General features: G+C 44.1%; 1 protein-coding gene across 2 annotated transcripts in view; it reads right to left on the reverse strand.

Moving 5' to 3' along the window:
- The window catches only part of CDC42EP2 (CDC42 effector protein 2), a 28392-nt gene extending 18654 nt beyond the window's left edge, over window positions 1-9738 (reverse strand). Inside the window, exon 1 of one of the 2 annotated variants that reach the window (XM_074957952.1) lies at window positions 9467-9738. The gene's annotated coding sequence lies outside the window, so the exon portion shown is untranslated. The remainder of the gene's footprint in view (window positions 1-9466) is intronic. The other variant, XM_074957951.1, reaches the window with a different exon arrangement.
- Window positions 9739-13575: the final 3837 nt, after the last annotated feature.

Raw genomic sequence — 13575 nt, forward strand, 5'->3', positions numbered from 1 at the left:
GGAGTGTTGCAGTTGTGCTACTGTAGCGCTTGCAGTGTAGACATACCCACAGAGAGAGAGAGAGTCTAAAGGAGCAGCTGAAAGTGTGTGTGGTTGTCCCTGGAAGAAACCTGGGGAGAAGTTTTGGGGTCAGGGGAGCAGGCTGAAAAGCTTGCTCTTGGTGCTGTGAGCTGTTTCCTGCTATTTGATTCCTTCTGGAGTCACAGACTCAGGACTTTGTCCATTCTTTGTAAATAAACAAAACTGTATCAAAGAAAATACCAGACTCCATCAATTTCTACTACCAACTGGAACATCCCCAGGGCCCTAGAACTTTGACTAGCTGTTTGGGTCAAAAAGGAGCAACAGTACTATTGGAGCAGTGTGCATGGCTATACCAGGAGTTGGGATTTGCATGCAGTTTTTCCCCCAAGACTTCACTTACATACCTTAAAAGCACAGGGGCAGATCCTCAATCCATATAGCTGCATTAACTTTAATGGAGCTATGTCAATTTACAGGGGCTGCAGCTCTCGTCCACCCATTAGGCATAGCTCTTATTCTGGAATAATAGCAGAGGCACTGTCCAAGCACAGCCCTGAGAGCCTGAAGCTGTGAGAAGAAGTCCTTCTGAGGAGCAAATTGTTTTTGTGTGCCTCAGTTTCCCCTTCTGTAAAATAAGACCCATTATTGGCCTGCTTTTGACCTAATTTACATTGATGTCAATAAGGAGTGGCTCCTCTGAAGTCACTGGAGTTACATGTGGGGCCTGATTCTGATCTCACAGTTTTACACCAAAGCAACTTCATTGACTTCAGTGGTGTTATTCCTGATTTACAGCACCACAAGTGAAATCAGTCAGGCCTAGTGAGTGCTAATTTTTAGTATTAGATAAGACTGATCTCTGGAATGATTTACATACGAAGATCCTTCCAAGCTCTAGCTGGCAGAGGTGGGGGTGGATTGGAGGGGAGCTGCTTTTGAAAATCTCATTCCTAAAAAAACAACAAAAAATCCCCACTCAGTCAAATGACCAGAATAAGCCCCCAACAAATGAACCTGCTGTCACTCGATAATGATCTAATTTCCATTTTCTGCCCCATGCTCTGCACAATACAGTCCATGTAGCTGCATGCTGTCCAGTCGAGCAACACTAGGTGAGAAAGGAACAGCAACAACAGAAACAAACAAGCTTTGCAGAACTCGACTTGCTAAGCAAAAATGCTGATTTCTCACCGAGATTGGACTCCCGGGAGAAGGAATAGAACATGCAACATATTATCACCTCCTGCTGCTACTACGGTTGTCACTGGCAGGACTGTACAGTTAATAGTTATGTTATAGGAAGACTGGGGCTGATGGAACCTGAGTTCAATTCCTGGCTCTGCCACTGGCCTGCTGGGTAACCTTGGGCAAGTGACCTCCCGAGCCTCAGTTTCCCTATCTGTAAAATGAGAATGATACTGATGCACTTTGAGACATCTGGATGAAGAGCTCTGTAAGAGCGAGGTATTAATTAATTATTATTATTCTAGGGTCACCAGTCCTAGTCTGTTTTAGTAAGGAGAGGGAAAGGTATATATAAAACTGCAGTGTTTTATTACTGGATAATATCAGAAAGGAAACCTCCAGCCCAACATGGCTGCACACAGGCAATCATTTAGGCTGGTTTCAGAGTAACAGCCGTGTTAGTCTGTATTCGTAAAAAGAAAAAAGAAAAGGAGTACTTGTGGCACCTTAGAGACTAACCAGTTTATTTGAGCATGAGCTTTCGTGAGCTACAGCTCACTTCATCGGATGCATAGCATATCGTGGAAACTGCAGAAGACATTATATACACACAGAGACCATGAAACAAAACTTCCTCCCACCCCACTCTCCTGCTGGTAACAGCTTATCTAAAGTGATCATCAAGGAATAAATCGGAGACGTCGAAAATAGGATTCTAGGTGATCACTTTAGATAAGCTGTTACCAGCAGGAGAGTGGGGTGGGAGGAAGTTTTGTTTCATGGTCTCTGTGTGTATATAATGTCTTCTGCAGTTTCCACGATATGCTATGCATCCGATGAAGTGAGCTGTAGCTCACGAAAGCTCATGCTCAAATAAACTGGTTAGTCTCTAAGGTGCCACAAGTACTCCTTTTCTTTTTTCATTTAGGCTGGGATTTTTAAAGGCGCCTAAGGAACCTAACTTCCTTGAACTCCTTTAAAGATTCCACCCTGAAACATTAACATGATCAGATTAGAACTCTTGTCTTTCAATGGCTATTGTAACAAAACAGAGAGCATCTCTGGAACCCCCCCCAACCCACACAGGGAATGACATCATATTCCTTTCTGTAATGTGCACCACACCCTTTTCTTTATAAAAATAGCAGCCTAGCCCTGTTTGTGCCTGTTACTGGCAAACCATTTCCCTTTTGTGTCTTTCCTTCCTGGGGCAGCCTTAGAGGTTCAGTTTAACGGCTCCTTACAGCACCTGCTCTGACAAGCTAAAAGAAACCCCTCCCATCAGAGATTCAATGGCCTCAATGCCTGCCCCCCCCCCCCCCCCCCAGCCTCCAAAACAAAGGCATCCTGTGACTGAGGCCCTCCCCTGAGAGAGCTGACGCACATAGCACTTTGGCTATTCAAGGGGCAGTGGTTAGTATTGTGATGCTGTGTCCATTGAAATAGTTGGTAAAGCTCCCAATGATGTAATGATGCCAGATCAAGCCAATTCTCATTTAGACTAATAAGGCTCTGGCAGTGTAAAAGAATCCCTTGCATTCACTTTAGGACCCCTTCACTTTATCAGAGTGGTGTAAAGGAACCTTAGTGTAAATGAGAATCAGTCCCTACTAGTCTAGACAAACCAAACAAAGGTTACATCGCAGATGGTTATTAACTATTTTTATGACTATACTGCCAAGAGACCCCAACTGGAATTAGGGCCCCATGACTGCAAAGAATACGGCTGCAAAGATCATTTTCCTAGCCTGTCACTTTAACAGTTCACCCCTCCCTTTGAATACCTCCACTGCATAAAGCATAAGCTTCTTCTATTCACTTTCATGGACCTTCCCGGTCAATCCCTAACCCACCCTATTTATCATGTCCCATCTGCTGTTGAGCTGTCAATGCTCACCTCTGATTGGCCCATGGTGCAAGCCTGCATTACCCACTTGTTACATTTTCAAACAAGCCCCTTTGTACTTTCTCCCATGTTGCCTCTCATGTTTGGGAGGACCTCCCCATACACATCCACAAAGCCACCTCACTGTCAACTTCAAACCCCTCCTCAAATCTCTTCTTTGATTTGAGGTCTATAAACAACTTGACAACAGTCAGGCCATTATTATGCTGAGATCACTGCCTATCTATCATGCTCACCAACATTGTGTCATTTTCTTGTATTCCCCCATCTGCCTGTATCCATCTGTTGTCTCTTGTATTAGATCTAAGCAACTTGGGGTAGAGACCAACTTTCTGTTCTGTGTATGTACAGCACCTAACACAATGTGGGTCCTGGTCCATGACAGGGATTCCTGGTCACTCTGGTAATACAAATAGACAATAATTGTACTAGGCACTGCACAGATACGAAGGCCTAGTCTACACTTGAAAAGGTTTGCCAGGATAGCGATACAAATACAGTTATGCCAGCAAACCTTCCTAATGTAGATGCAGCTTATACCGGCAAGCGTGCTTTTGCTGGTATAGTTTACACCAATTAATGAAATAAGCTGGGGAGAGGGGAAAATCACAACCCTAACCGACATTACTGTACTGGCAAAAGTTTCTAGCATAAACCTGGCCATAGTAAGAGACAGTCCCTATTCCAAAGAGTTTATAATCTAAACAGGCAAGATAGACAAAGAGTAGGAGGGGAAACTGAGGCATAGCGAGGGGAACGTGCCAAAGCAAGTCAGCACAGAGCTGGGAATAGAACCCACATCTTCTTGATCACACTCCAGGAGTTCCCTCCCCAAACCTATTAAATGAGATTCAGGTGTATATGCCAGGAGAGAGATGGAAAATATAAAGAGAAAGTACAACCTGGAAAATGTGCCTCACCGTCAGTAAGAGGGTGAGATGGACCATCTGGAATTGGGTGGGGACCAGGTTCTGGTGCAATTCCAGCTATCCAGATACTTGGTTCTACTGGACACAGAAATAAAGAAGAGGCAAGGGTCTTAATACAAGACTTTTATGGCCTACAGGATAGGAAGGATGCTCCTGCAGCAAAAGTACTGGGGGCCCAGTTGTGATCTCACATCAGGATAAATCAAGAGTTAACACCACTGAAGTCAATGTGTAATACTGCCGTGTGAGCTGGGACTCAGGACAGCTGGATTCTACTCCCCGCTATGCCACCAACTCAGCAGATGGCCTTGGATAAGGCACTCCCTCTACCTACCTCCCAGGAGTTGTGCCAGGCTAAAATTCATTAACATTTAGTAAGGGAGAGGCAATGTGGTCTAGTGGATAAAGCACTGGGTTAGGACCTAGGAGTCTTGGATTCAACTCCTGGTTCTGCCACTGCTTTGCTGGGTGACACTGAGCATGTCACTTCCCCTCTCTGTGCCTTAGTTCCCCCATTCCCCTCTCTGTGCCTTAGTTCCCCCATCTGTAAAATGGTGATAATGATTCTGCCCTCTTTTCAGAGTAGCAGCCGTGTTAGTCTGTATTCGCAAAAAGAAAAGGAGTACTTGTGGCACCTTAGAGACTAACCAATTTATTTGAGCATAAGCTTTCATGAGCTACAGCTCACTTCATCAGATGCATTCAGTGGATGTGAATGCATCTGATGAAGTGAGCTGTAGCTCACGAAAGCTTATGCTCAAATAAATGTTAGTCTCTAAGGTGCCACAAGTACTCCTTTTCTTTTTGCCCTCTTTTGTAAAGCACTTTGAAATCTACTGTTGAAAAGCACTGTGTATGTGCTAGGGATTATTATTTGTATTGCAGCAGTACCTTGGAGCCCTAGTCATGCAGCAGGACCCCATTGTGCTAAGTGCTGATCAAACAGAACAATGAGACAGTCCTGCCCCAAAGAGCTTACAGTATTGTCCGCAATATTCTTCATCCCATCCTACTGCAGGATCAGGGACTTCAGCAGTAGGGGGATCAGAGTAATAGCGAGAGATTGATTCCTTGGTACGTGCTCCAGTGTTGGCATTGTAAACACTGCGAGGGAATGCTTATTTATTAGCATGGGAATTAAATCTCCCAAAAAAATCATGGAAACATTTTTGGTTATTCACGTAGCTTGATTTTGCAAAACCTTAAATAATAAAAGAACGATAATCCCTAGCTCTTATCACCTGTAGATCTCAGAGAACTTTACAAAGGAGATCAGGATCATTATCCTCATCTTACAGATGGGGAAACTGAGGCACAGAGAGGGGACGAGACTTCCTCAAGGTCACCCAGCAGGCCAGGGCAAAACCAGGAATAGAACCCAGTTCTCCTAACTCCCAGTCCAGTGCTCAAGCCACTAGGCCTGACTCTCTTTTACCTCCAGCCCTCTCCCCACCTGGTGGTTTATATAGTCATTTATACTTGTGCAGAGTGGATACAAGCCACTACCCAAATCAGAGATTTCCACTCATTCACACTAAGGCTGATTAGCCACAGCATTACCCCAGATTTATGCCAGTAGGACTCCATTTTCAGTTAAATTACACTGATATAGAACAGGAGTAACACAGTGGTGAACCATGGCAGCTAGCAGTAGAGTTTTGCACCCACTCTGCACGGGTGTTACGTTACTCCATGATGTGCATACAAGGGAGAATCAGCGCCCCTCCCCCTGTTTCCCCCTCTCACACTCTCTCTCTCTCTCACACACACACACACCCCTTCAACTTCTGAGGCTAAGGCCTTATCTACATACTGAACTTACATACACTGGTGAAAAGCTGCAGTGTCACACCAATTAATTCACTGGAGCTGCTCCTGATCTGCACTAGCATAACCAAGATCAGAATCTGGGATCTTAGCACCAGTCCAAACTCCTAGGGCCAGTCAAACTCCACTGACCTGCAGCTTGGGGAGTCATTTATGTCAGTCAAAGTGAAGGCAGCAAAGGTGTATGTAAAATGTTACTAAGTCAGAGCAGTAAATGATTTGCACCACTATAAATGACCACACAAGGTGAAAGGCAACAAGGAGACTGACTCCTTGTGTAGACACTATTTACACCAGTGCAGCTTATCCTCAGGGTAAACTGCACTGGTGGAAATCATGTTACAATCATGTAAAACACATCTACACCAGGGACTTGCACCAATGCCTAACATCTCAATGTAAACAAGGCCTTAGATTAAAACATTCCTTTTTTCCTCCTGAAGGAACAGGAAGTCTTGTGCTGGCTGGTTTTCTTATACATGTAAGCACAGAGAGTTTGGAAGCATGCTAAGGGACATTCCTTAGCAGAGAATCCACCTGGTTCTCCCATACATCCACTAGATGGCTGTATCTATCATCTTAAAAGAAGTTTCACCTTTCCAGCCCTACAAAGGTCTCTGAGTTACATGGAGGGTCATTTCCCTCACCCCACCCACAAAAAACGATTTGCTTAGTGCTCCAGGGAAAATGTTTGCCCTAAAGAGGAATGTTTTAAAAATACCCAAGATAGATTTATCTGTAGAGTGGATACAGCCCACAACCCCATCCTCCAATAATCCAGTAAACCTCCCCTTCCCTCCCCCCCGCACCCCCTCCACCAAACCTAAAACCAATCCTTTGAGCCCACCCTACCAAAATGATTCTCCTGTCAGTGTAAAACATAAAGCAAAGCTCTGTAGCAAAACACCCGCTACCCTGGAATCCCTCTTCCCTTGTTCTGTGTCTCCTCCCTTCACTGGCTTGCCCTGCTGTTGACTCCAAGCTAGTCTAGCCCACAAAGGAGTTGGACAGCGAAATGTATGTGCAAGTTCCACAAAGGAGATGAAGTACTCATAACTACCCTTCTCCTGGCAGATCACTAGTCAGAAAGATGCCATGAGACATCATATTAGCCCACCAGGGAGTTGGGGAGGATTGGTATAGCAAGGCCAATCCTAAAACGTTATTTTTTCCAGGACGCCCAAGACATCAGGTGAGTTGGTAGCCAGTAACATAGTATGCCAGCCTCAGCTATCTTGCAGTCCGGCAATGCAAGCTCAGGACTCTGGGGAGTGGCAGTTATTCCCATTGCAAGCACCTCCTGCTGGCCAAGTTACAGAATGCCAATGGCATTGGAACCTACTTTCTTGCCTTGGCCAGTTGGAGGATGAAGGCAACTGTAACGGTCATCTTCCTTAGAGAGGGGAGAATCATCCAAGGATGTGGGGGAAACTATGAAGAGGGCGAAGTTAGGCCCAAACTTCAGACTGGGTGAGGGAAACCCATAAAACGTGTCTAACTGTAAGATACACTGAACAAAGCAATGCTGTCTAGTGGCTAGGATGCGGGGCTGAGTATCAGGAGAGATGGGTTCTAGGCTCTTCCCCTCTCTTTGCCACTTGGCTGTTTCCACTTCCACCTTTTGTCTGTCCTGTCTATTTACATGCTATGCTCTCTGGAGCAGGAGCCATTTCTCAAAATCTGTCAGTACAGTGACAGGCACAATAGGGCCCCAACCTCTTCTGGGTCTCAAGTTGCTAATGAAATACAAAGAATAATAAAATAATAATATAACAAATAAATACTTCAAGAAGGACAAGAGACAGTGGTCTTAAATTGCAGGTTGGACATTAGGAAAAACTTCCTGTCGAGGTAATTAAACACTGGAATAAATTGTCGAGGAAGGTTGTGGAATCTCTATCATTGGAGATTTTTAAGAGTAGGTTAGACAAACATCTGTCAGGGATGGTCTAGATACTTAGTCCTGCCATGAGTGCAGGGGACTGGACTAGATCACCTCTTGAGGTCCCTTCCAGTCCTACAATTCTATTACTCTAGAAGAGGGGTCCTCCTAAAACTAGCAACACCCTGTCTTACTGGGCACCTACTAGTGACAATCATTAATCAGATATAACCAACCTCTAACCATTAGGGTGAGAAGAAAGTTTCCCCTTGGGTCAAATAATCCCATAATTTCCTTCTAGAGGTTTCTAGCATCTTCCTGTGAAGCAGCTGGTACTGGGCAATGTTGGAGGCAGGATCCTGGACTGAATGGTCATTTCAATATTCTTGTATTGGGGTGGATTCCACTCTCAGTAACATAAGCGCCATGGAATTACTTCAGATTTACACAGAGGGAACTAAGTGGAACATCTGCATGGTTCTCCAGCTATCCCCATACTGTGTCACTTATAAAGATCCATAAGGCCTGCTTCTCATTTACCCCAAGGCCCTTTACACTGCTCTGCCAGTGTCAAGAGGTCTAAAAGTAAGAATCAGTCCTTTATCCCACCATCCGGAACACGACATCTATTTCAAGCATCTCGATTTGCTGGAGTTAATCTAAAGATAGTTATAAACTTCACAGCTGGTTTCTAAAATTACATTAGCACTATCTACATACAGCAACCTGCCTAGATGGAGACATGTAACATAGGTGTAAAAAAAAATCCCCATGGGAGACAACCAGAGCTTTATATAGAAGACGATGGGTAAATGATACCCTGAAGTCCAGCTCTAAATTTAAAAGGCAGTTACTAAGTACCACAACTTGATTTAAAATGTGATAGAATTAATTTCTTCCCCCACCCCTCTTGTTGCAAGCAGTAAGAGCCAATTTAACAAGCTTTACTGATTACAGCTTGCACTCCCTTAAAAACAAATACCATAGAAAGTCACCCCTGGTTGTTAACAGATGGAATAAGACAGAAGGAGGGGGATCCCATTTCAGTGCCAGGCCCACTGCCCTCGACAAGGAAGAAAAGTGGTAGCAGCTACCAACTTGCACTGCAGGAAAACACTGCCCTCCTGGTTGAGAAAGCTACGACTTTGCCCTCTTTCTAGGACCCCAAAGCAACTCTCAAACATTCTTGGCCTCATGCACACATCCTGGCAGCAGAAATTATCTCTATTTTACAAACAGGGAAGAAACCAAGGCAAAGAAAATATTCCACTATCACACACACACACACACCCCCATAACACAGGGAGTCATTGCAGAGCCATGAATAAAACCCAAGAGTCCTGACTCCCAGCCTCCCCTGCTCTCCTCCCACAGCTGGGAAAAGAACTCAGGAGTCCTGACTCCCAGCTCCACTCTTCTCTAACCACTCCACCACACTCCCCTGCCAAAAGTGAGACCAGAGCCCAAGTGTCCTGACCCCCACTTTCCTCTCAGAGCTGGGAACAGAAGCCAAGAGTCCTGATTCCCAGCAAAGCTTCTTGGGCTATTCCAAAACTCCAGTCTCGGGCTCCGTGGCAAGTGACATTGCTGCAGTGTATGAGCTGGCACGGCCAAGTACCCTCACACACACATCCTTCAAAGTTTTCGGAGCGCTACCAAAAAAAACAAAAACAAAAAACCGACAGCCACTCACTCCACCTCCGCAGTACTCACCCTCAGTGCCGGACGCTGGTGCGGTGGTAGTGAGACTCCTGCTCCGAGTTGCAGTGAGCAGCAGCGGGTTCTTCCTTCCCTTGTTCCCCACCCTGCTGCTTCTTAAGCCAATACACTGCGCGCTGCCGGCAATGTGTTCAGCTAGGGCTGCTCCCTCCTCCCTGCTCCCGAGAGAGCCAATGCTAAAGCTACAATGTAGCTAGCCAGAGAAATAGCATGCAAACTCCTCCCCAGGCCAAGTGCACAAGCCAGCCAGTCCCATCCTGCTCTTTCGCTGCGCTCCACGGCTTTCAGTTAGACTGATGTAACGTTTTAGGGGAGGCCTTAGGCATCCTTTTCAGGAGGGGCTACAAACAAGGGCAGACTTTTTTTTATATATGAAACTTGCAATCCTCTTTCCTAAACTTTCAGAGGGAGGTGTCCTCTGCATGCATAAAATTACCAGATCCCCGGGGCAAAAGAGGACTGATTGTGCATAAAATGCAGGATGCTTGGTACATTAAATGTATGGGTTCCCTGTGATTTAAGGAGAGTTTTCCTTATGCCTAAAATGCATGGCTTATCTGTGCATAATATCCATAGATCTTCTGTGCATAAAATGCATGGACGCTGTGGGTGTATAATATCCCCAGATAAAAGATAAAATTTTCAAAGGCACCTAAGTGACTTAGGAGCACATATCCTTTTGACGTTCAATAGGACTTTGATGCTAAGTGATTTAGATGCTTTTGAAAATTCTACCCAAAATACATGGATTCCCTGTACATAAAATGCATGATTTATGCATAAAATGCAGATTCCCTGGGAATTAAGGGAAAAGATTTTCCTTGTGCCTAAACTGCATACAATTATGGATTTCCTGTGTATAAAATGCACGGATTGTACATAAAAGATCAGATTGTACATAAAAGATCAGATTGTACATAAAAGATGGAATTTTCAAAAGCCCCTAAGTAATTGAGAAACAGTCCCATTGCCATTCAGTAGAACTTCTGCTCCTAAATCACTTAGGTGTTCAGAAATTATGAGCCAGGACCCTCAAATCATGAGATTGTCTTGAAAATTATGAGATTATTTTTAAAATTAATTAATTGTCATTTCTTTTAATTTGCCTTCTGGGTTCTGAATCTTTAGGATACTCTCATTACATGTTTTTCAACTTCTCTCTGCAGCCATTAGGGCTAGAAATGTACCTTTTTTTTTTTTTTTTAATTGAAGCTGAGATTCTCATCCATTCTCTTGATTCCAGTAGCTGTGGCTTTAGGGAAAACACCAAAATCACAAGACTCATGATCAAATCACAAGAGTTTTTCAACAGTGCAAACTGCATGCTCTCTCAGTGAACAGATTGCCTCAGCATAAAGCGCGCTGATTCTCAGAGAGCATTGTGTATGGTTTATGCATAAAGTGCCTGACCCAACATGCCTGCTGCGTCTTTCCATTAACTTCAATGGGCTTTGGAGCAGACCCAAAGTGCATGGATTCTTTAGGGATCCAGTGCACAGAGCTAAGCAAATTAGTCATCCATCTAAATAAAAAATATAAATCAGTATGCCTGCAGCGTGACATCTCTGTAACTTCTCAGCCAACTTTCACTGGACAAGCTGCTCACAAGATTGTATTTCAGTTGAGCCTTTGCCAACCCCGCTGGAAATAGCCTGGGTATTTATTTATATTAAAAACTCTTATTGTATCTCCATCTTCATTAGAATTAAAGGGTTTAATCTACATAAAGAAGATGCACTGATTTAACTAAAGGTGTCGTGGTGTTGCACTCATTTAGTTAAAGTGGTGCAGCTTTGTGTGGAGAACTAGGCCTAAATCCGATGAAGTGAGCTGTAGCTCACGAAAGCTCATGCTCAAATAAATTAGTTAGTCTCTAAGGTGCCACAAGTACTCCTTTTCTTTTTGCGAATACAGACTAACACGGCTGTTACTCTGAATCTTGTGAGATTAAAACTCTCTGGACCAGATCCTTAGTTGATGTAAATTATAAATCAGGCCAATGGTGGCTGATCTACAATAGCTGAGGATCTGACTCCATATATTTTAAGCAGAATGTTCTTAGCCAACAACACTTTAGGTTATTACAGGAAAGCAGAGGTGCACAAAATGGATGGAGTATAAGAACTCGAACAGGAAAACGTAACATGTATCATCTACACTGGAATTTTCATAGATTCACAGAGTTTAAGTCTGACCTCCTGTACATCACAGGCCATTCAATTTCACTCACCCCTGCATTGAGCCCAGTAATGTTTTTGACGAAAGCACAATTTGTGTTAGGCTTTGGCATCTTCCAGGAAGGCATCCAGTCTGGATTTGCAGACACCCAAGAGAGGGAGAATCCCGAACTGCCCCTGGGAGTTCGTTCCAATGGTTAATCACCCACATTGGGAAAAATTTGTGCCTAACTTGAATTTGTTTGGCATCAGCTTCCAGCCATTTTTTCTTGTTCTGCCTTTCTCCACTAGGCTAAGGAGCCCCTGGTGTTTTCTCCCTCTGAAACACTGTAATCAAGCCACTTCTCAATCTCTTTTTGATAAACTAAACACATTGAGCTCTTTCAGTCTCTCACTGTCAGGAATTTTCTATAGCCCTCAAATCATTTTTGTGTCTCTTTTCTGGACCTTTTCCAATTTTCCAACTTCCTTTTTAAAATGTGGGCACTAGAACTGGGATAACTGAGAGTTGCCAACTCTTATAATTTTATTGCAAAACTTGCAAAATTGGATGTTTTTCTTAAAGCCCAACTTCTCTAGCCATGTGATTGCACAAGAATCTCACATTTCGTTTAAAAAAAAGTACATTTCTAGCCTTCTTAGTTCCCTCCTTGAAAACTACCCCTAAAAAAGCCCCAAACCACATTTATTTATGCAGGGCCACAAATCACTCCAGGGAGAAGGTGCTGTTTGTTTTCCCCTTGGCAAACATGACACTTTTCAGAAGAAATAAAGGCATCAGAAAGTTGGCAAACAGGCACATCACACAGCCCCAAGATACCCTGTCTTGCTGGATTTCCTACAGCTCTGCAGATTCACACGGGTGCAAACAACACTTTTGAGGTTTCTGCGATGTTGATATCAGCCACTCCACTCAAACATTTGTTACAAATGCTGCCTGTGTGCCAATCAAGTGAGCCAGGTCATCTTAAAAAAGCCTGTAAACGAGATTATTTGTGAATGTGTTTGTGTCTCTATCCAAACCAGGAACATACAGCGCTGCCAAAGAAAGTCGCAGGAGTACCTATCCCATTGCAAAGCTTATATTGTTACAAAACATTGACTGTAGGTGCCAACTGCTGCAGCAAAGCCGATGCTTAGTATAGCTGCTGGGATCAGGGACCAGAGTGTCTGCTGCTGCAGAACCTGGTTGCAGATAATGATCTTTTCTCTGCCTGTAGCACTGTCATGCAAGGATCTCAGAGCAATTCACTTGGTGTTTAAGTACTGTCCCCACTGGGAAAATTGAGTGCTCTGCCATAATTCACCAAATCTGTCAGGCTATGTCTACACTGCAGTTAAACAGCCATAGTTTGGTCCATGTCAGCTGACTCAGGCTCCCAAGGCTGTTTAAATACACTGTAGACGTTTGGGCAGAAACCAGGCTCTGGGACTCTCTCCCCGCACAGGTCCCAGAGGACAACCTGAGCCTGAGTCTCTACACTGCAATTAAACAGCCCCATACCTCCAAATCAGCTTACATAGGCTAGCTGTGGGGTTTAATTGCAGTGTAGACAGACATACCCTCACTGACAGAGTTGGGAATAGAACTCAGGAGTCCTGGCTTCTAGTCCCCTGCTCTAACCACTCCCTGCCATGTAGCTTGCTTGTTGTAGGAGCCATGTTGCCAATTAGTCTTATTTATTTTGCCAGCACTTCACATGGTCAGTGATAAATTTGAGAACAAATAAACACCACATAATGGATTTCAAAAGAATCGGAGGCAGGAAGTGAGAACACCATAATATAAACCAAGTCCATCCACTCATCCACTCTCTGCTGCCTCAGCTTTGAAAGCAATCTGGCTGCTTGAAATTCCTCAGGCTTGGGAGAAAATTAGCCTCTTAAACCCGGCACCAAATTTAAGTGCAAAATAAATTGTTCCAG

This window comes from Natator depressus, chromosome 7 (genome assembly GCF_965152275.1).
Source record: "Natator depressus isolate rNatDep1 chromosome 7, rNatDep2.hap1, whole genome shotgun sequence".
NCBI classification, from domain to species: domain Eukaryota; kingdom Metazoa; phylum Chordata; order Testudines; family Cheloniidae; genus Natator; species Natator depressus.